Source organism: Jaculus jaculus, chromosome 5 (assembly GCF_020740685.1).
Source record: "Jaculus jaculus isolate mJacJac1 chromosome 5, mJacJac1.mat.Y.cur, whole genome shotgun sequence".
In the NCBI taxonomy this organism is placed as follows: Eukaryota; Metazoa; Chordata; class Mammalia; order Rodentia; family Dipodidae; genus Jaculus; species Jaculus jaculus.
Genome location: NC_059106.1, coordinates 30,204,855 through 30,227,759, shown reverse-complemented (window position 1 = coordinate 30,227,759; position 22,905 = coordinate 30,204,855). Strand labels below are relative to the sequence as shown.

Genomic DNA, 22,905 nt, shown 5'->3' with positions numbered 1-22,905 from the left:
TGGGCACATATGCAACCTTGCATGTTTGTGTGACTATGCATCTGGCTTATGTGGGATCTGGAGAGTCAAATATGAGTCCTTACGCTTCTCAGGCAAATGTCTTAACTGCTAAGCCATCTCTCCCAAGAAGCCTCCTTTTAAGATGGTAGTGACTCCTATAGAGACTCAAAATTCATCAAAGTGGTGAGAAGAAGTGACATTGGAGTGTTAAGCACTAAGTACATCTCTATCACACCCTCCAAGTCTCAGGGACCATTGTGGAAGAGGTAGCAGAAAGAATGGAAGCCCCACAGGAAGAGGAGAATTGTTTTGGTTTACTATCTTCAGGATACTAAGTGGCCACTGCATTCATGACCTCACAGTGACTGATGCTATAAGACCTGCAAAACATGACAACAAGAATGATGTCATCAAAGCAGAAGAGGGATCACTTGGGGAAATAGGGTGTTCAGTGGTGGGGAAATATTGAAAGTGTGGAAAAGAAGGTGTTGGGTAGGGATTTTGATCAGGGTATACTATGTATATAAATGGGAGTTGTCTAAATTCTATAAAAAATTTAAATGATATCAATTCTAATTAAACTCTCCTAAAAGTAGAATTAGGGAGGATATTCCAAAGTCATTTTATGAGACCAATATAATTCTCATTCCAAATCCAGACAAGCTCAAGGAAATATGCAAGTCAGCATCTCAGAGTAATACAGATTCACACGACCAAAGTGAAAGATATACCCTGTACACAGAGTAGAAAAATTAATCATGTTGAAATTTCCATACTATCCATAGAAGCATACAGTTTGAATTCAATCTCCTGGCATCTTCACAGAAATAGAAATGACAATTTAAAGTTCAAATGGAACCACAGATTAACATGAATGGCCACAGCAGTCTTGAAAGAAATAAAAAAGAAAAATTGGAGACATCATATTTCCTGATTTAAAATTAAACTGAAAGGCTATGGCAATTAAACGTAGTATGTTTCCAACATAAAAAGGAATACACAGATCAAAGGAACAGAAAATAAAGCAGAGAAATAACCCTATGCACGGGTGCTTCAAGGACACCAGGTCAGTAAGTGGTGCTTGGAAGATTGCTCACCTCATACAAAAAGTAAAATTTGACTAAATTTGCACTACACAAAAACTCACAATGGATCAGAGATCCAAATACAATGCCAAAAACAACAAAATTCCCAAAGGAAATATAGGGGGAAATCTTACTGACATCGATCTTGGACATTATAAATCTGGAAAAACATTTGAGAAGATTAATATTCAAAATATAAAAAAGAATATCATTTAAAATACACAACTTAATATCAATAACCAAAAACTTAATAACGGGTTTAAGAATAGGTGAAGGACCTAACTAAATGCTTCCCAAATAAGATATAAAAATAGGGTAGGCGAGATGGCTTAACAGTTAAAGCAACTGCCTGTGAAGCCTAGAGACACATGTTTGACTCTCCAGGTCCACATAAGCCAAATGCAGAAAGGTGGGGCAAGTGCAAGGTCACAATGCCCACTAGGTGGTACAAACATCTGGAGTTCAATTGCAGTGGCTGAGGCCCTGGCATACCAATCCTCACTCTCTCTCTCTCTCTCTCTCTCTCTGTATGTGTGTGTGTCTAAAATAAAACAATAAAAGATATAAAAAATCTAAAAATTGTAGGAAACTCAGCTCAATATTTCTACTTGCCAAATAAATGTAAATTAAAATTATAATGAAATATCATTTCACACATATTAGGAGGGCTACTGTTGAAAAGCAAGAACACAGGTAGGCAAGAATTTGAAGAAAAGAGAACCCTTGTGTCTTGTTTGTTGAAATTATATTGGTACAGCCATTGTAGAAGACATTGTGAAGTTTCCTAAAGAAAAAAAAAAAAACTAGCTACTATGTTATAAATATAAAATGTCTCTACAGACTCAAGTGTTTGGTATTAGGCTTCCAGTGGAGCCTTTGGGTGGTGGAACTTTACTAGCGGTGTGTGGCACAGGACTGGACCTTGGGGTAGGTTAGTACAGTCCACTGTGCGTTCAGAACTAGCTTGCTCTGGCTGCTCCCCTCTCTGCTGCCGCTGCTGAGGATGTGAGCCAGAGCATGCTACCATGCTTTCCCCAACTCTGATGAAACGCCCCTCAAAACTGTAGGCCTTAAATGAACCTTTCCTCCTATAAACTACTTCTGGTTGGGTTTTTTTTTTTTTTTCCCTTGTCCCAACAACAAGAAAGTAATTGCTATAACTACCAAATCCCTCTTCTGGGTTATTGTCCCAAAGAAGATGAAATAACTACATCTTAAAGATATTTGTACCCCTATATTAAAAGAAGCATTAGTCATAATAGGAAAAAGATAGGGAAATAAGCATAGTGTTTACCTGTGGATGAATGCTTAAGAAGGTGTGGTATGTACACAGAATACCATTCATCCTCAGGAAAAAAAGAAAAAGAAAGAAATCCTTCCATTTGTGACAACATGGAGAGTTGGAGTATTTTTCATGTTTGCCCAGGCAACCATTCCTTTACTCCAATAAATGCTTCAGGAAGCTGGCCTGCTTTAAGTCAGATCTTCAAAAAGCCTGATTGCTATTACCAGGGACAATCTGGAACACTAAACCTCTGTAATAATCAGCTCAAGATAGTTAACACTTGATTATTAACTGGAAGTTTATTTAATTTTTGTTCCTGCTTATATCTTAAGGTCAGAGTAAGCCAAGAATGATTCCATAACTCATCACATTTACATAAGCTTCCCCAGTTACAGCAGCTCATATTCTTTCCTTCAGCAAGTCCTTGAAGTCTTTCCTTCTATCAACTATATGTATCAACCATATTAAGATTTTACTTGAAAAGTCCAGTAAAGTATCTCTGAAGTAAATTTAGCAAAAGCAAAAAATTTGGCAAAGTTGGGTTTTGAGTTCTCTTTAAAAAAAATTTCTTGGGCTGGAGAGATTGCTTAGTGGTTAAGGCACTTGTCTGCAAAGCGTAGGGACCCATGTTTGATTCCCCAAATCCTGTGTAAGGGAGATGCACAAGGTGCTATGTGTGCAAGGTCATGCATGTGTAAAAGGTCTCATAAAAACAGAAGTTAAATATTTTCTTGTTTTTAATTTTCTCTTGTACCACATATGTATGCAGTCATGCCTATGAGCCTTCGGAGTCCACAGAGCTCACAGTTTCACTGTGGAACCTCCCATGAGCTGTCACATGACCTACTGGGACTTTTCTACTCCTCTTCCTCAAACATTTGCTTTTTTCATGCACCTTTTAAAAATCATAGATTGTTATTTTACAAATATTAGAATAATATGCTCACTGGAAAATACAGTGTATCTTTTTAAAAAAAAAGATGGGGCCAGGGAGATGGTTCAGTGGTTAAAAGTACTTGTTGTGTAAGCTGACAACTGGAGTTCCAATCAGCAGAACACATATGTTGTGCAGCAATTTCCCATGAAGTGAAACACTGAATTGAAATATGCCCTTCTGGAGGGAAGAAGGGGGCCCAGGCGATTGGAGGCAAACAACTCAGGGACAGCTGTAACTCGAAAGACTACAAGGACCCTCCCCAAGGTTACAGGAGCAGTAAGAACTTCTGGAGGGGCAGGGATGTGAGCAGCAGAGCAGAGCTGCCTGCAAGCGCCACAGCGCGCTCCATCCGCGCCTGTGCTGGGGCGGGCTCTGTGGACATGCAGCTGCATTTGAGCGGTCCATGCTCCTGCAAGCTGACCCATGCTCTGAGAAGTAACCCAATCAGCTCATTGCTTCGCCAAGCTGGACTTTGATGTAACTGTGCTTTGGTCTGTTGTCTGTGCCTTATCTAGGATGAATAAATATGTGTTCCCACCTTGCAGGGAAAAATGCAGTGTAACATCATGTAAAGCTATACTCAATTAGCACAGACATCTGTGATCCCATGACACCTAAGACAGTGGGGCGAGGAATCAGGAGAAGCTCGAAGGCCAGCTATTCTGGCATTTATAGGAGTAACCTAACAAGGCAGAGAGTAAGGACTGATAGCTCTGACCTCCACATGCGTTCCATGACACACATGCACACACACACACACACACACACAAACACACACACACGCGCGTGCGCGCAACCATACCATCCAACACTCACCACAGTGGTTCCAGTGCATTTTTCCCCAGTAATCTTACCTATACAGTACTTTTTAAAATAAGAATGTTACTTTAACATCAATATTTTATTGAGATACAATCTCAGACACTATCTATAGCCAAATATGCCTATCACATTATAGATAATTGTCATCTGGAAAAATAACAACATGAAAGAATAGCATACATAAATATATGAAATAAGTGTGAATAAATCAATAATTAACTAGGGATAGCAATATCATCTAATCACTGTTCAATGTTCATTTAGAATTGACACACATTCTTTATAAAGAAATTAAGTTAGAAGTCACATTGTCAAGTGTGTCTTTTAGGTGAGGATCTGAGGGATCAGATGCACCCTTCAACTAACTGCTGCATCAAGGGGATATAATTGAGATTCAGGCCTTGAAAAAAAACCCTGTTGATCATTACTATGGCCTCTTAAGAATTATGGCACATATCCAACATAACTCCCCTATTTAGGTACTTCATTCTTTTTTGTACATGACCTGCCCTATAATTTTTAAAATAATTTAGAAGAAAGAAATCTAAATTAAGAGTTATTTTTATGATCCAGTGAAAGTCATTTTGATTCAATGTTACTTTCATAACATTACCTGGTATGCCTGTGGGATAATTACGTTTTGTGGTTATAGAAGTTAACACAGTTCCAACATGAAATGGTTTAGATCAAGACTATTTGGGAGCTGGAGAAAGGGCTTAGTGGTTAAGGTGCTTGCCTGCAAAGCCAAAGAACCCAGGTTCAATTCTCCTGGACCCATGTAAGCAAGATGTACAAAGGGGCACATGCATCTGGAGTTTGTCTGCAGCAACTGGAGGCCTCATTTTCGTTCTGTGTCATGCACCTTTTAAAAATCATAGATTGTTATTGGCAATTTCTCTCTCTCTCTGTCTCAAATAAATAAAGAAAAAGAAAAATAAAATATTTTAAAAAGAAAATTTAAAACACAGAGTGAAGGCACTGACCAGTGGGGATAAAAGTCTGTGTTATGAAAATATCATGCAGTACAAACTAGAAACATCAAAGGAGGAGCATGCAGAGTTGTCCCATCACACAAAAGCCTCACACCGTGAAGGAGCCAATGGTAAGCTGCTTCAAATCTTGAATTTACTCCAGCATTTAGTCCACTAGTTAAAGGGATAACAAATATGGGCCGTTCATTTAGTATGAGTTATTAACTTCCACATGCTATAGCACATATGTAGTTGGGGAGGTGAGGGAGTAAAGTGAAAATTGTCTGGGCACAGCTGTGATCTCATCTCCTAATGCCTTCTAATGCCTTCTGTACACATACACTTGGTTGGCTCAGAGACATCTACAACTCAGGGTACCAGAAACTAAGCACATTGCCATTTTTCAAAACCCCTGTTTTGCCTTCCCATCTCCTTCAGAGGCATCCTCATCGTATCATTTCCCAGACAACAATGCAGATGCTCTTATCAATTCCTCCGTTGAATCTCACTTCTCTGTAACTCAACATTTTACTTCTACCACTCCATACACTAAGTCACTGTTATGGATTAAATATGAAGCGTCTTTCCAAAAGAGCATCTGTGTTAAAGACTTGGTCCAAGTTGGTGGTGCTGTGGATAGGTGATGGATCACGATAGATAATCCACTGATGAGTTAGCATTGAATAAGATATTAGGAGGTGGAGCCTCATTGGAAGGCTTAGGTCTCTGAGGGTATGACTGTGAATCTGGAAGGTGTATCTTGTTCCTGGAATCTCCTTCCCTAGTCTCTACTTTCTAACCTCCATACAGTGAGTAGCTGCCTTCTGCCATGCCCTTCCACCATGATGTTCTGTCCATCACAGGCCTGTAAGCAATGGAGCCAACCAACCATGGACTGAAACCTCTGAAAACATGAACAACAACAACAAAAAATCTTTCCTCTTTAAACGGTTTCAGGTATTTGCCACTGTGATGAAAGCTCTCACAGGCCCACTGTGAATCAATCAAGAAAGCTCTTGCTGATCTTACCTCTTAAGGCTCTCTTCTCACTTTCACTGCCTCTTCATGGCTCTCTGGGAGCTAATAAGGACAACAACATCTAACCAGTTCATACCTGAAGTAGTCTATTATAACATTCATTTGACCATGTGCATCTCTTCCATGAATATGGTTGTTTGTTCTCTATTGCTAATTAGCATGATGCATTGGCATCTTCATCATTTGATGCCATCTATCTCATGAAACTCACTTCTCCAGAATTGTGGGACAAGGAAAGTATAGAAACAGAGACCAGGCAGACAGCCCTATGTAGAATTATAAAGACATACATTTAACTTACTATCTATTAAACATGCTTAAGTTTTATAACTTAACAAATATGACTGTTTAAAAAAATAGTAAATTGGAGATCATGGGTGAATTTAGCATTCCTGGATTCCATAGCGTCCGTGGGAAAAAGAATCATAGGAAGGGTAGGATCTGGGCCCCAGTCTGCTCACCATCCTCCTTTCCTACATCCCTGTTTTCCCTTGATGAGCAATGGTCATATGGACAGACTGAACACATTCCTGGAGATTCCAGAACTCAACCACAACCTCCTGCAAACAGCCCTGACCTCACTTTGGGCACAGGAATGCGAACGTCTGTAGTACTTTACTGCCTTTGAAAGACTGTTGGTGGAAGTCAGCACAGACCTTTGTAGTGAACCTGGGCATCCTCTGAGCAGATTGGGTCCTCTTGGCCCCACCGTTCTCTTGCTACAGCGACATCCTCTAAGGGGCAGACTAGAGGGCAGTGGCTAGCACACCCAGGGTGAAAGCAGTAGTGCTCTCCAGCACAGAACACACACAGCAACACAGACAGGCTCTTGGTTTCTGGAATATGCCAGTCCCTTTCACCTCCTGTTGTCCGGTAAGATGCATATGAATTCTTTACACAGAAAAAGCTAGGCACAGTTTGTTGATGGCTGTCTGCAATTCCGTTTATTTTATTTTATTTTTACTTGGAGAGGGACAGGGATAGAGAGAGAGAAAATGGGCATGACAGGGTCTCTAGTCATTGCAAATGAACTCCAGATACATACACCATCATGTGCATCTAGCTTAAATGGGTTTGGGGGAGTTGAACCTGGGCCTTAGGCTTCACAGGCAAGCACTTTAATTGATAAGCCATCTCTCCAGCCCTCATTTCTGTGTTTTGTTTTTGTTTTTGTTTTAATACTTGTCTTCTCAGTGACCTTGATTGAGTCCTTCCCTTCTTTGACTCTGAAGTCTACAACAGTGCCTGGGACACAGAACCTTTGACAATGTTCTCATGAATGATAAGTTCATCACTGAATCAGATGCCCAGATCAGCCCTCATCTCTTCTTTCTTAGCTCGCATCATCATATTTGAATTTCTAAATACAACAGGGGTTTGGGGAGAAAAAAATAAATAAAACCCTTGCTCTATTGAAGAGTAACAAGCTTTTTAAATAAACATATGGACAAAAAGGAGAATCAGAAATACTAATTTAGAGTTCTATATCCAACATTACCAAAAAAAAAAAAAAAACCCAAAAATCGTAAGATGGAGTCTCCTTGGTTATATATAAGGTTATGGGCAGGTATGCTAAATACATCAAGTTAGCAAACAGCATTGTCATAAGATGTAGTTTTTAATTATCTCATTGGTTTATTTTTTAATGGGGCAGAGTAAAAAGATTATTAACATCATTTTTAATTTTGTTCAGTAATAGTCTGCTGATTATTCCTAAATTAACAGTATGGCATGATTTAATTTAGAGGTATGTGACCTTCAATACAGACTATTATGTTCTTATATTTATAAAATGGGAACAAAAAAGATGCCTTCTTAGCTAACACAGGGATCAATATAATGCAAGAGCTTCAAATATTACAATGTCAAGTATAATATGAGAAAAAGGGTCAATACGCTCCAAGAGCTTGTAACAGTGTCTGGGACTTTGACACATGAGCTGATCTTACTCTCCATATGTTCTCCTGTTCTTTTTACAGCCTCCTCCATCTCCCGATAATTCTTAGTAATGCTCCACCCAGGACCGAGATAGTGATTTTCTGGTAAATTTTCAAATTGGCACTTAGAGTATACTTCATAAATACTTACATAGCATTTTAAAGATTTTTTTTAAATGAAATAAGAATCACGCTGAGCACTTAACTGCACTACTCATTAAAATTATCAGGAGATATGATAACAACAGAAGAGAGTGCCATGAGTCATGTTATATGCAACAAGAACAGTGAAATGCCTATTATCAGCAAAGTTTCCAAGGATCAAAGGCATAATGTTTTAATAACATTGGCAAGTACATTATGTAGATTATTTTTAAATTTGGCATATTGAAATTTTCAAATTTTACACATAAACTCAGTTATGTTAATATTTACTACCATTTAAATCACACTTTTTAAATTCATATGATTTAAAATTCATAAAATACAGGTTTATAGATTTTTAGAATCTTTGTCCAATTCCAAACACTTGAGCTTTATATTTAGAGGTTAAAAATCAAAAGACAGGGCTGTAGAGAGTTAGCTTAGCAGTTGAGGCACTTGCCTGCGAAACCTAAGGACCCAGATTTGATTCCCCAGTACCTACGTAAGCCAGATGCACAAGGTGGCACATGCATCTGGAGTCTGTTTGCTATGGCTAGAGGCCCTGGCGTGCCCATTCTCTCTCTCTCTCTTTCCCTCTCTCATAAATAAACATTTTTTTAAAAGACAAATTGCAGAGGATCAGTGTAAAGGAGGAGAGAAAACAACTGCAATAAACACAGGGCAATGAGTCACCCCAGCTCCACGCTCTTCTCCATGAGCAGAGTTGCAGCTCCTTACATGTAACTGAAATCTGGGCAAGAGTGAGGCACTTGCATGATGTCATATTAAAGAAGTACCCCAAACCTGACCATGGGTAGCTGGGACGGGCAACATTAGTACTGGAAATCATAAAGGATAACTGGTATCCAATGCACCATGTCAGGAATACAGTTGTAAGCAAAATTAGCAATGATTCCTGACCTCATGTGACTTTGCCCAATAAAAGACATGAGAATTAAATAAATAGCACAGGAATAAGTATATTTGTGAATAGTGACAAATACTCTGGACTTCAAGCACAAGCACAGGGTGCAACAAAAGGATAGAATGAAAAGACTGCACTTGAGTTGAGGAGTATGAGCACGTTCTTTGAGAAAGTGACTTATCAGTAGAAGAAGCGGGGAAATGGCAAGTGGAAGTGCAGGTAAGGGTGTAAAGGCCCTGGGGCAGGAGAGATGCTGTTGAGTTTTGTATGAAAGCTAACCCAGGAGTTTTGTCCTTCCCACCATCTCCAGCATCGGCCAGCCTCTCTTCACCCTTCTTCTCCACCACCACCTCCTACACTTCCAGCTACCTTCTTCTGTGCACACTGAGCTGTCCTCTTCCCCCAACCTCCCACTGATGTCGAGCCAGATACCTACAGGCCCTGCTTGCAAAAGTCAGGAGTAATTTTGAAACTTGCATTGCTTGATGTGTCTGCAGTATTTTGTCCTGCAAGCTACCCCATCTTTTCCTGTACTTTCTCCTCTCTTAGATTTGGAACATTCTGATGGTCCCCAAATATCTTTTTTCTCTCCAGACCAAGCCTTCCTGTTGATGTTCCTTCTTGGTTGTTTTAGGGCCTCAGAATCACTGAGTGCAGGACTGGTGTGGAAAGGGACAAGCTGCCATCCCTGTCACTGGGCTTCTATCTCTGGCCACAGAAAAGGTAATGCTCCTGCCCCACTGTTCTCCTACTCACTGTTTCTACACCAAGGGGAAAGTCACACATCTTACTGACCAGTTCTCCAGGCATTCGTTGGGCTGAATTTTAAGAATGTGCAGGGTCCTGGTCTTTGGAGATCCTCTGGGATTCCACTCCCTATGCTGTCACTTTCTAATTATCTTAATTTGAGAAGTTTTAGCTCATGTCTTCTTTGGTAGAATAAGTACCTTTGGGCAGGATCCAGTCCTAGAACCAACCAGGTGCCACACTTCTTCTGGACACTGGAGCTAGAGGCTCCAGCAGCTGCTTCCCTACCAGCCACCCCTCAGTGAGCAGGCAAGGAGAAAGACCTGCTGGAATTTCCAGCCTTAAATCCTGTGTTCTGAGTTTGTTTGGGGGTTATAGATACTTAGTAAAGAAATGCTTTGATTTCCCCTTTTTCTCAATGTAATTTTTCAATTATGTACATGAAGCTATGGGAGGAAAAAGCATACTAAAATAGGAAAAAGCATACTAAAGTCCTGCCCTTCAATGCCTTGCCAAGGAATGGCCTCTCAACTTCCCATCTGGCTTGTTATAACCTCTTCTTTTCCCCTTATCCTTAGTCTTTCCTAGATTAATCAGGACCCCTTCCATTTCCTTAGTAGGGGTACTAGGAATACTGCTTCAGTTCCCTTCTTCCAGACTAATATACCCCCAACACTTTCTCTGCACTGATGCCTACATGAAAACCTTAGTAGATTATTCTCCTGCTGCAAATCCTCTGGTCAAGCCAAAGTTTTCACAGAAAATCTTAGCTCCACCCTTCCTGGTCTCATCACTCCCACCATCAGCTGTAATTGCCAGAAAGCTCCACCCATAGGTTCCAACCCCATCCCATTCCCGTTACAGCCATTTTTACCATCTATTTTGGGCACCATTTGTGATGCCCCTCCCTATGCTTATCCTAATGACTGGCTGATTCTCTATCTCCATGCCATCCCAAATGTTGCTATATTTATCACTCATCTATGTTCCAACTGACCTTGTATCTTTTGTAACACATAATGAGCTTTTTATGAATGTTTGTTGAATTAATGACTCAGAAGAGACCAATTAAAATGTGACAAGTTTTCAGGGTCAATTTGGTGACAACAATGGCTCTGGAGTCAAGTGATTTCTATTTGTTAAATGAATTTCTAGTTTACTTTGGAGGTGACAGAATAGATTATTTCTATATGTTTTTGGCTGCTCAACGGTGCCTGGAATGAAATTATATGGTGTCAAATTTGATCAGAGTATTAATTGTCTGTATATCAAGACCAATGACATAAATAAAAGATATTCTTCTGGGCTGGAGTTGTAGCTCAGTGGTAATGTATTTTCCAAGTACACACAAAGCCTTGGGTTTTGTCCTCAGAATTGCAAAAAGGAGGAAACCTATTTTTTTAAAAAATATTACAAAAACAAAAATCAATACTTGCTGTATTTATTCCACTCCACTTCAAGCGACAGCTATAGCACATGAAACAGCACTTGATTTAGATCCATAAATATCCCTTGATGTGATACCCACCACACAAACACACAAAATCTGGATGTGCTTAGCTTGCTATCAGCTTTTGTTTAAAGCACGTGCATTTCCATCTGTCAACTAACTTAAATCTCCTATAGTAAAAGAATGATGAAATAATTGCTAATTGTAGGACTTTACCCACCCAGGTCTTGCTAGCCATTCTCTGTTGTAAGTCACCTCTAAATTCTCCCTTACTGTGATAATTTGAAAATATTACTGAGTACTCCCAGAAGACTTCTGGAAATCTGAAAGCAGAAAACATTTGGTAGTACAGCAAATGGATGCTTTTAACTCAATGCTTGTGAAGTAGCAAAGGGAAGAGAAGAAATGACTCAAGGGAAAGAATTTGCTAGGTGCTCATGATATCTGACAACATGTTGCAATATATTCACAACAAAGTATAGCGTAAGCCATGCGTGGTGGTGCACACCTTTAACCCATCACTTAGGAGGCAGAGGTAGGAGGATTGTTATGAGTCTGAGGCCACCTTGAGAGTACATAGTGAATTCCAGGTCAGCCTGGGTTAGGGCAAGACCATATCTCAAAAGCAAACATGCAAGTAAGCAAACAAAGATTTAGAGACTAAATTCGGAACTAAATCAGCCTTGCAAGTTAAAATCTCTAAGTTTTTCCTTTTTATTAAGTGGTGAATTGTTTCAACCCAAGTTTATGCAGAGATTTTTTCTATTATTAACCTTTTAACTCATTTTCCCATTCCTTATATTGCTACCTGTTTTCCCCTGTTATTATGATTATTCTCCATTTCACTGGCAAAAGGTTTATTAAAACTTTGGACACCAATATAGATGTGTTATTACGACTAAGGTAACTCAGATTCTGCCCATTGCTCATGCCAGATCCTCCTACTGTTTCCTTTATCCCTGGAGACTTTCATCTCAGCTACAGTGACGTAACCTTAAGGTGTCACAAACTCCTTATTAATGTTACCTTTCCCCCTATTGAGAAGGCATGGAAACATCAGATATGAACCTAATCCTAGCAGCAGGAAGGCAGAGGGGGCATCTTCCGTTGCCTCACACATACACTGTGGCAGCATCACAGCCAGCACTTCTGTTCTAATGTCCTCTGCACCCAGATGAAACGTCTCTTGACCCACAAGGTTTAGACTGAGTTACAAGTAAGTATGTTTATCAGCTTTCAGTGACTATAATGAGACACCTGATTTAGTCAACTTAGCAAGAGTTTGATTCACAATCTTGAAGGTTTTAGTCAGTCCATGGTCAGCTTGCTCCATTGCTGGGCCTTTAACAAGGGCAGCAAACGTATCATGCCAGGAATGGGTAGTGTATTAAGACCACTTATGTCAGAACCCAAGGGAAAAAAGAGAGGGGAAGATGCTGGGACATGTAATCCCCAGCAAGCGAACCTCCTCCCCAGCAATCTAAGTACTTTCTACCAGGCCCACAGGAACCACCATGTGTACCAAGACTTAATACACAGGCCCTTTGTGGACATTCAAGAAATAAACTACAAGCCTGGTGTGGTGCCATATGCCTTTAATCCCAGCACCTGGTAAGCAGAGGTAGGAGGATCGCTGAGGGTTCAAGGCCACCTAGAGAGTACATACTGAATTCTAGATCAGCCTGAGATACAGTGAGACCCTACCTTGAAAATCCAAAAGAGAAGAAGAAGAAAGAACCAAACTACATCAGCAGATGCATATATATTAGACTGTTAGCTTCTCATCCTGTGGATTTGATTTCCCTACCAACCTTTAAGAACCAGTGAAATCTGAGTATCTACACAGTGTGTTAGAACTTCCCTAGATCTAAAAGACAAGAAAGTCTCAGAATAATACAACTGGCTGGTCTTCTAAGGATATATAATATAAAACATAAAAAAATAAACTAAATGAGACTATGGTGTCAAATCAAAGGACATAACTTTTTTACTTTTCTAAGCAACATGGGAAAGATGTACACTCTTCACACTATGACAGTGTGCACATGGAAGTCTGCTATCACTTTTAACAAGATTCATTAGCACAAAATATCAGTTACTTCTCTTAGTGCTAACAATAAACATCCGAAAATAAAATTAAATGGCCCAAATGTCACTTTCTGAAGGCATTGCCACAGAGAACTAGAAAGTACAGAAGCAAAGTACTTTGTTCAAAGTCAAGCCAGATTGCCCCAAAATAGAAATAAAAGCTGTGAATGACCGCAAGGACTGCCAGATATCCTTACTATACTGCAATCAGGTATCCAGAACAACTCTCACCCTTCAAAATCAAGAAGTAATATGCTTCACCAAAACAATATCACAAATACCACACATGAGAAAAAGTGAACCTCATAAGCAATGGTGAAAGAGGGAAAGCTTTTCCTCTAAAATGAGGAAGCCTGCTTTCACTATTGCTAGTTAGTGTGGTACTGGAAATCCTACCCAGAGCAACAGAGCAAGCAAAATAATAAAAATCCTCAAAATTAGAAACAAAAAATCCCCCAAATTATCTCTGCTCAAAGATAATGCCATTTATATATAGAAAACCCTGAATCTATTAGAACGAACACGTAAATTCCACAAAGTAGCAAGATACAAAGTCAGCACAAAATATCAATTGCAGTTCTGCCTGATTGGTGAGCTCCAGGCCAATGAGATCCTGTCTCCAAAAAGAAAAAAAAAAAGGAATGGTGCACATGAAGAACAATACCCAAGACTGTCCTCTGGCCTACATACGCACACATGCTTACACACATATGAACAGCCATAGACATGCGTGTCACACATCCATACACAAAATATGTAAGTAGCCAATAGGATGAAAAGATGCTTACATTGTCAATCACTAGAAAAATAAAAATCAAAACCAGAATGGGTTACCATCTCATACTCATTAAAATAATTGCTATTATACTTTAAAAATATCTTAGGCATTTATTTGCAAGGAGTTAGAGGGGGGCAAGGGAAAGAGAGAGAAAAAATGGGCATATAGGCATGCAGGGGCTACGTTCTGCAAACAAACTCCTTTGTGCATCTGGATTCATGTGGGTGTAGGGGAATCAAACTTAGGTCACTAGCTTTTTGGATTTTTTTTTGAGGTAGGGTCTCAATCTGGTTCAGGCTGACCTGGAATTAACTATGTTGTCTCAGGGTGGCCTTGAACTCATGGAAATCCTACCTCTGCTTCCCAAGTGCTGGGATTAAAGGCATGCACCATCACACCCAACAGGTCATTAGATTTTGCAGGCATGTGTCTTAAGTGCTGAAATATCTCTCCAGCCCTATTATCCTTTTAAAAAAATTAGAGAGATTAAGAGAGAGAGACACACATACAGAGAGAGAATTAGCATGCTAGGACCTCAGCCACTGAAAAAAAACTCCAGACCCTTGAGCTACCTAGCGGGCATGTGCTGAGTTTATAGAGTGTAAAAGGTAGCAGGCACTATAGAAAAACAGTAGGGTGATTCCTCAGAAAATTAACAACAGAATGATGTGATCCAGAAATCCTCTTCTGTGTGTGTGTGTGTGTGTGTATATATATATATATATATATATATATATATATATATATATATATATATATATATACATACATACATATATATGTAGAAACATTAAGAATAAAATCCTAAGGAGCTATCTATATGCCCATGTTCACTCACAGCATCATAAGTCACAATAATTAAAACAGAAACATATTGACAGAAACCGCCATATAGCAAGTTAAGTTTCTATCTCCTCATCTAATGATCTATTACCAGAAATGAAGAAGCTGTTACACCTGGGTGATAGCCTCTCCTGGTGCTGCCGGTAATTGATGAAGAAACAAAGAAATTGCATTTAGCCAGTGATCTCTGGCCTGATTATGACTCCTTCCCCCTACAACTCTATATAAACCTATGTGTAAAAATAAACTTCAAGACCTTGACAAATATCTAGCTTGGTCTCCTTCTTGTATCTGTTTGCCTTCCCCCATTCAGGTCAACTTCCCCCCGAGTCCTTGTTCAACTCCCTGCTGGCCAGGGCACAGAATAATAATCAGCTTTGGAAAGGAAGAAAATTTCTGGTATATGCTACAATATAGATTGGCCTTGAAGATAACAGGCTAAGTGAAATAAGCCAGTCACCAGAGCACAAATGATTCCATTCACACAAGGAACTCAGAGCAGGCAAAAACTCAGACACACAAAGGAGAATAGTGGTTGCCTAGAGCTGGGATGGGGCATATGGAGTTACCACTGTCTGATGGGCTCAGAGGTCTGCTTTTACAAGATGAAGTGAGCTCTGTGGATGGATGGTGATGGTAGAATGATGTGAATATACCAAAAGACACTGAACTCCATATGTTAAGGGTATTGTATTGTCAATCACTATTTATTGCTCTAACAAAATACCTGTGAAAGCAACTTAAAAAGAGGAAAGAAAGAATCATTTCGGGTTACAATTTCAGAGGCTTTAGTCCACGATGGACTGGCTTTGTTGCTATCAAGGTTACAAAGCATGACAGGGGAAAGCTGTTCTCATGGCAGAGCAACAGGGCACGAATGGGAACAAGGAAAACTGTGGAAGTGAATGCTTCCAGTTGCCTACTTCCTCCAACCAGGCCTTACCTCTTAGTTTCTATCACCCGCTAATAATTCCATCAAAATGTGAAGCCATGAATCCACTGGTATTATGTTTAATGAAGTTATGAGCTTCATGAGCCAATTACTTCCCCAAAAATCTCACCACTGGACTTGATGCATTGGGACCAAGATGTTAACATTTCATATCCAAACCACATCACTTAGCAAAATGAAAATTAGAAAAGTATGCAAAAGCTTATATACTGATAAACTGCAAGTAGATACCAATCAGATTCCAGTCTCACAAACAGTAAGAATATTATACGTTTGTGCACCAAACTCACCTTCAGTTTTCATAGTATTATTATTTAAAACATTAACATATATCACTTTTTAACCTTCTATAATTCTGTAAAACAAGCCTCAGAATCACACAGATTATATACATACATATACGTGTGTGTGTGTGTGTGTGTGTGTGTGTGTGTGTATGTGTGTGTGTATAATTATAAAGTAATAAGGAAGCGCGAGTGTGATGATGGACTGCTTCATAACCATGGACAAGAAGCAGAGATGGTTGCTTGAGGCTTGCTGGGATGGAATCTTCCTTATAATTCTGAGCTCGAGATCAGTTCATTACACTCCCAGTGGCACACAGCATGGCCAGAGTTCTTGTTTTGACTATTGGCTTTTCCATTTATTCTGTAATAACCTATTAAATCTCCTTCTAGGCATAATATTTTGCTTCTATTTTCTCATTTGTTGTTTGCTTTTGTTTCTTTATTTAATTATAAGCATTTTTCTTGTCCTTCTTGCCGCTAGGAAAAAAGATAAGCTATGGTCGCCTAGCATTGCATATTCTGTACTCCTTACCAGCAATATCTGGAAGTGTTAGATTTTTGGTGTTATTGGGGGATTTTATAATCACAGAGACTTGGGCAGAATTGTCATGGCCTTTTGGTGACTGAACTGGAATTAAGCCAGGTCTCTTTATTCCCTATATATGGCAAAGGTCTGTAGTAGGGTGTATTTATTTATATAATTTTCCCTAAAGCTGCATGGATCTTTATCTTTTCTTTCAAACATTTTGTCCCACTTAGTATTTCAGAAAGGGGCATGGGCTAGAGAGATTCCTGTGAAGATCTGGGTTCTAGTAAAACCAGTCTGAAGAGACTCCCTATGTGGAACACACAGTGTCAGGAAGGTCATCCTCTTTCATTTTAGAATACAAGGTTTATTCTAGGGCCCTCTTTCCAATCATCCCAAGATAAAGCAACTGGCTCATCCTTAATGGTTGTTATTTAACAATTGCAGCTGAAGCAGTTTCAGTCTATGGGCCTGGGACCTGAAAGTGGCATGCACTTCTTCCTGCACCAAACTTTATACATTCTATATCCTTCTCCTCTATGTATATTACCTCTGCCAAGTAGACCAGTCCATTATTTTTTTCAATTCAACTCTCCTTAAGTACTAAGGACAAAGGCATAATGCAACCATCCTCTTTGCTAGAATATCACACAAACTGTCTCTAACCCAGCTCCTAATAAAGTACTTTTTTTCCTCACTGAAACCTCATAAACCAAGACTCCAGTCTACACTTTTGTCTGCATTTTGGTCTTTCAAACTCTTTCCGCATGGCCTGTAAAGCTCTGGTTATAACAAAGTTCAAAACTCTTCCATACACTTGCCACAAACCAGTTCCAGAAGACTAGAAAACACAAAGTCAGGTATATTACAGCAACTGTTCTAAGTACAAATATTCTGTAGCAGTTACTTTCTCATCACTGGGACAAACGCTCAAACAAAAGCAGCTTATGGAAGGAAAGGGTTTATTTGGGGCTTCGTTTTGAGGGGAAGTTTCATCATGGCAGGAAGAGCATGGCAGGAGCTGACAGATGGGCTCAGAATAAACCCAACCCACTGATGGCTTCAAGCTAGTAGGAGTTCTGATTCTTCTGAAAGGAAAAGGCCCGAAGGGAGAACATGAGAATGGAGTTTTCTGTTCTCCAGTGTCAGCCAACAGGGGCTGCTGCAGCTATGGTCCAAGGTCAGGCTTCATCCCCACCTGGCAAAGGAGGCTGGCAATGTCATCCAGGTGGTGCTGGCTTTGGAGCAAGAGACATGCTGGGGAATTGGAGGACCTGGAGGTGCTCTGTCCATGGCGCAGAATGCCAGCTGAACAACTTAAAGGGCAGAGATTGTCAGGCTTTGTGGAGCCAAGGGCATTTCACTGTGAGTCCAGGATGCCAGGCAGAGAGCTGCAGGATTTGATGCTTGCCTAGCTGGTTTTCCATCTTGTCTCAGTCCAGCCTTCTTTCCATGTAATGCCCCCATTCCTCTTTTTGGAATGGAATGTTTACTTGCTATCATTATGTGTTGGAAGCATGCAACTCTTTTTTTCTTCTGTCAATAGATAAGTGTTTATTTCTGCACTATTCATAGTAGCCAAGATATGGAATTAGACTGGGTGTAGTACATATATACACATGGAATTTTATTCAGCTGTAAAGAAAAATGAAAGTGTTAACAAGAAAATGGATGGAAGCGGGGCATAGTGGTGAACACCTTTAACCCCAGCACTTGACAGTCAGAGATAGGAGGATCGCCATGAATTTGAGGCCAGCCTGAGACTATATTGTGAATTCCAGGTCTGCCTGGTCTATAGCAAGACCCTACCTCAAAAAAACAAAACAAACAAACAAAAAAAGAAAGTGGATGGAACTGAAGCTCATCATAATATGTAAAAAAAAAAAAAAAAAAAAAAAGCCCAGTCTCAAAATATTGATCCGGGCATGGTGGTGCGCGCCTTTAATTCCAACACAGGGAGTCAGTGGTGAGAGTCCTCCTATAATGTGCTTCAGGGAGCGACCCTTCTCCTTCCTCACCTCAGCGACGAGGCTGCCGGCAGCACATGCTTTGTCTAGGCTGCATGATATGTTCATTTCTTGATCAAGCATTAAGAACCTCTTTTTAAAAATATTTTTGTTTATTCATTTGAGAAAGACAGAGAGAAAAAGAGGCAGAGAGAAAGAGAGAGAGAATGGGCACACCAGGGCCTCCAGCCACTGCAAATGAACACCAGATGCATGCACCCACTTTTGCATCTGGTTAACGTGGGTCCTGGGGAATTGAGCTTTGAACCGGAGTCCTTAGGCTTCACAGGCAAGCGCTTAACCGCTAAGCCATCTCTCCAGCCCAAGAACCTCTTTTTTTTTAATTCACCAAATTTATTTTAAAAATCATAAAACATTTCTTACAAAAGAGCATTAAGTTCTGCACAGTGCTCTCAACAAGTGCCAGGGACATGTGGACTATTACTTTCCTCCCTGTTCCCCCACTCCATGCTTGCAGTGACCACAAAGCAGGGGGAATTTAAAAAAAAAAAGCCAACAATGAACAAAAAATAAAATTCACTCACCCTGCTGCTGTCTCAAATTTCAATGTTAGTTTTTGCATGCCCTCACCACAACCCTGTTTGTAAGGAAGTAAAACATTATATCTGGTGAACAGCAAATGCAGAACACCTATAAAACAGAGGAATGTTGGCTTGTTAAACAGAATCAGATTAAAAAAAAAAAAGATGCAGGACTAGTTCAGTTCCTCAATAGTGTTAGAATAACTTTCCAGAATACTGTTTCATACAATAAAAAAAAATGTTTTGCATCCTGCTTCACACCACTGTTCTGCAAGCAAATACTGTGCATTCTGTATCAGGTCCTGTGACAGTAATGATTGGATCGTTGGATCCTTCTGAAGGTTCATGAATTTTGATTGATGCTCCAGACTCATGATGGATTTACATAATATACTGGACACCTTTGCCAGCAATAGATCCAGCTAAATCGCTGGGAATGGTTACTTGTGTAATAATAATAGGTCCCCCTGCATAGGAATAATCATATCCTGAGCCGCCCTATAATTCACAAGCCATCTGCCATTCTGATGAGCTCCATGTATCTATGCAGAGTCCCAAGTTTCATCAGCACTGAAACCAGCCATGCTGTCATAGTGGTCTCCAGGTCTTCCTCCTCTGTCACAGTCCATTAGATCTGCTCCTCTGGGTGGTGGTGGTGCTGCAAGAGGAAGATTCTGAGCTCTGCTGCCACCCCGGCCAGGAGGAGGAGGAGTCCTCAATGAAGGCTAATGTCATCATAATCTCTTCTAGAAGGAGGCATGGGACGCCCACCCCAACCAGGAGGCAGTCTGTCAAAACCACCTCTTCCCCGTATGGGAAATCCCCCAGGATATCCATGGTGTCATCATACATCATTGTAAAACCACTATAATCATAGGTTTCCTCATAAAAGTTGGGATCATAAGGTGGTGCACAACCTTTGATGGGAGATTCAGAGATAAGATCAAGGATGATCTCTATGCACTCCACAACCCTGGCTGGCTTTCCTCCAATAAAAACAGCTCTGCCTGTGGAATAAGGACAGCAGTCTTGGAAAAGTTTGATTACTGTCCGAGTGTTCTCTCCAAATTCTTTGATTTGTACACCTTTAACTCCAATAATTCCTCCTGCCAGACTTTGATGAATTAACAGTCTCAACTCATAGTCAAAGTCACTTCCTTTTAAATTCTGGTAATGGAAGCATTCCACAGCATCAGAGTTGAGTGGGACTGGCTGGTTGCAGTGGGTGATGGCAACTGCAGGCCTTCTTCCAAGGTAAGGATGATTTTCTTCAGAATTTCTCCAATTCTTTCAATATCAGCACTGATGCTCAATATGTGCCCAGGACCACTCCTGTCTGGGACTGTAACACTGGCACTGTAGTCTGTATGAAGAGCTTTAATGTTCTTGCCTCCTTTTCCAATCAGTGCCCCAGCATTCTTGCTTTGAAGCAGAATATGTAATTCATCTCGTTGGTGTTTCTAGATCTTTTAAATGCTTATTACTCTTCCATACATTCTGCAGGGTACTTACCACATTCACCATTGGTTTCAGTGTTGGGGAAGGTTTCTTCTGGCTGTTCAGTTTCCATTTTCTTGTGTTAAATGGACACAACCATCTAGAGGATGCAAACAAGTGGGGGATAGGCAAGACCTCAACATCAGTGGAGTGAAGAAACATATGATCATGAATGGAGTCTGCAGTAGCATCACCAGGGCCCTCCTCCCCTTCTATTAAGAATCTCTTAAAGGCCGGAAGCTGTACTAAACCCTGAAGATTCTAAGATGCCACACTGGCAGCCACTCCATCCAAGATCACTACTCAGCAGGGAAGATGTGCAGAAAAGCCAGTCATTAAGAATGTGCGGGGGGGGGGGGGCTGGAGAGATGGCTTAGAGGATAAATGCTTGCCTGTGAAGCCTAAGGACCTCGGTTCAAGGCTCGGTTCCCCAGGTCCCATGTTAGCCAGATGCACAAGGGGCACACGCGTCTGGAGTTCATTTGCAGAGGCTGGAAGCTCTGGCACGCCCATTCCCTCTCTCTCCCTCTATCTGTCTTTCTCTCTGTGTCTGTCGCTCTCAAATAAATAAATAAATAAATAATTTTTTTTAAAAAAAGAATGTGCAGGGAGGGCTGGAGAGATGGCTTAGCAGTTAATCGCTTGCCTGGGAAGCCTAAGGACCCTAGTACAAGGCTCACTTCCCCAGAACCCACGTTAGCCAGATGCACAAGGGGACGCTCATGTCTGGAGTTTGGTTGCAGTGGCTGGAGGCCCTGGCACGCCCATTCTCCGCACCCCCCCCCCCCCGCCTCTTTCTCACTGCCTGTTGCTCTCAAATAAAGAAATAAAAATAAACAATAAAATAAAAGAATGTGCAGGAAAACTGGAGAGATGGCTCAGTGGACAAAACACTTGTCTGATAAATGTTACTACCTGAGTCCTGGTCTCCAGAACCCATGTTTAAAAGTAAGTGCTTGAAAAAAAAAATAATAAAGGTGTTTGTAAGCCCGGCATTCCTACAGTGAGATGAAAGGGGAAACTGTGGAAAGTAGGAACAGGACAACCTCCTGAAAGCTTGCAGGCCAGAGAGCCTGGCAAACATATCTGATGTCCATCTGATGGGACTTTGAGTCACCTAACTGACCTAGGCACACTCAAGGGTGGTGTGTCTGTGATAAGAATGACTAGAGAGAAGATGTGCCCTGGATATGGGTGGCACCATCCCATGGGCTGGGGGCCATGACAGGGAGAAAGACAGGCATGCATCAGCATTCTGGTTTTTTTTTTCTCCTTTGTTGACTCTTATGTGAACATCTGTCCTTAATTACAAGCTCAGGTGCAAGGAGCCAAGCCACAATGGGCTGAGCTCTCTGAAGCCATGAGCCAAGATCAACCTCTCGTCCAATAAGTTGGTTCTGTCCAATATTTGTCCCCGTGGCAAAAAACTAACAACTGCAAAGTGGAAGGTAGCTTTTTCATCTTTAGTTGACTCTGGTGTCTCCTATGTGAAATAACATTGACACTGTGAACAGAATACTATTCTGCTATTTAAAAAATAATTATAGCTATTCTGACAATACTCTGATAGCTTCCAACATGCACAGCACCTGTCACTTACCACAAAGATCTGCAAACCAAAGTCTACCAGTTACTATTTCTGTGAACTTGAGGTTGGATCTTAGCTTCTTTGTGCCCCAGGGGCTTTCTAAACAAAACAGGAATAATTTTTCACTGTTCTTTTGCAGGACTTAAATGCTGTAAGCCATGTAATAAATGTAGTTCAACCCAATGCTGGCCCATAGGACAAACCTGGTCAGTATCTATTTAACTGGGCTTTGGATAAAATTCTTTCTAAAAAGCTAATAAACTAAATATACAGAATGAAACATCATGCTACAAGTTAATGGAAATATTGCTCCTTTAAGTTTTTCTTCATTAGTAACATGTCATGGCTGACGTTTTTGATACAAGAGAAAAATAACATAGTTTTTCAAAGTAAACACTCAGATACATTTTTTAAGGGAAGTTGGGAGGACCAATACTGCAAGATATCAGATAACTAT

General features: G+C 40.4%; 2 protein-coding genes and 1 pseudogene across 2 annotated transcripts in view; all 3 read right to left on the bottom strand.

The window, feature by feature from the left end:
• Positions 1-22,905, bottom strand: part of Kiaa1217 (KIAA1217 ortholog) — an 815,686-nt gene that overhangs the window by 736,826 nt on the left and 55,955 nt on the right. The window lies entirely within an intron of this gene.
• The window catches only part of LOC101604473 (ubiquitin-fold modifier 1-like), a 200,193-nt gene that overhangs the window by 121,333 nt on the left and 55,955 nt on the right, over positions 1-22,905 (bottom strand). The window lies entirely within an intron of this gene.
• LOC101600938 lies at positions 19,585-20,933 on the bottom strand (annotated as a pseudogene).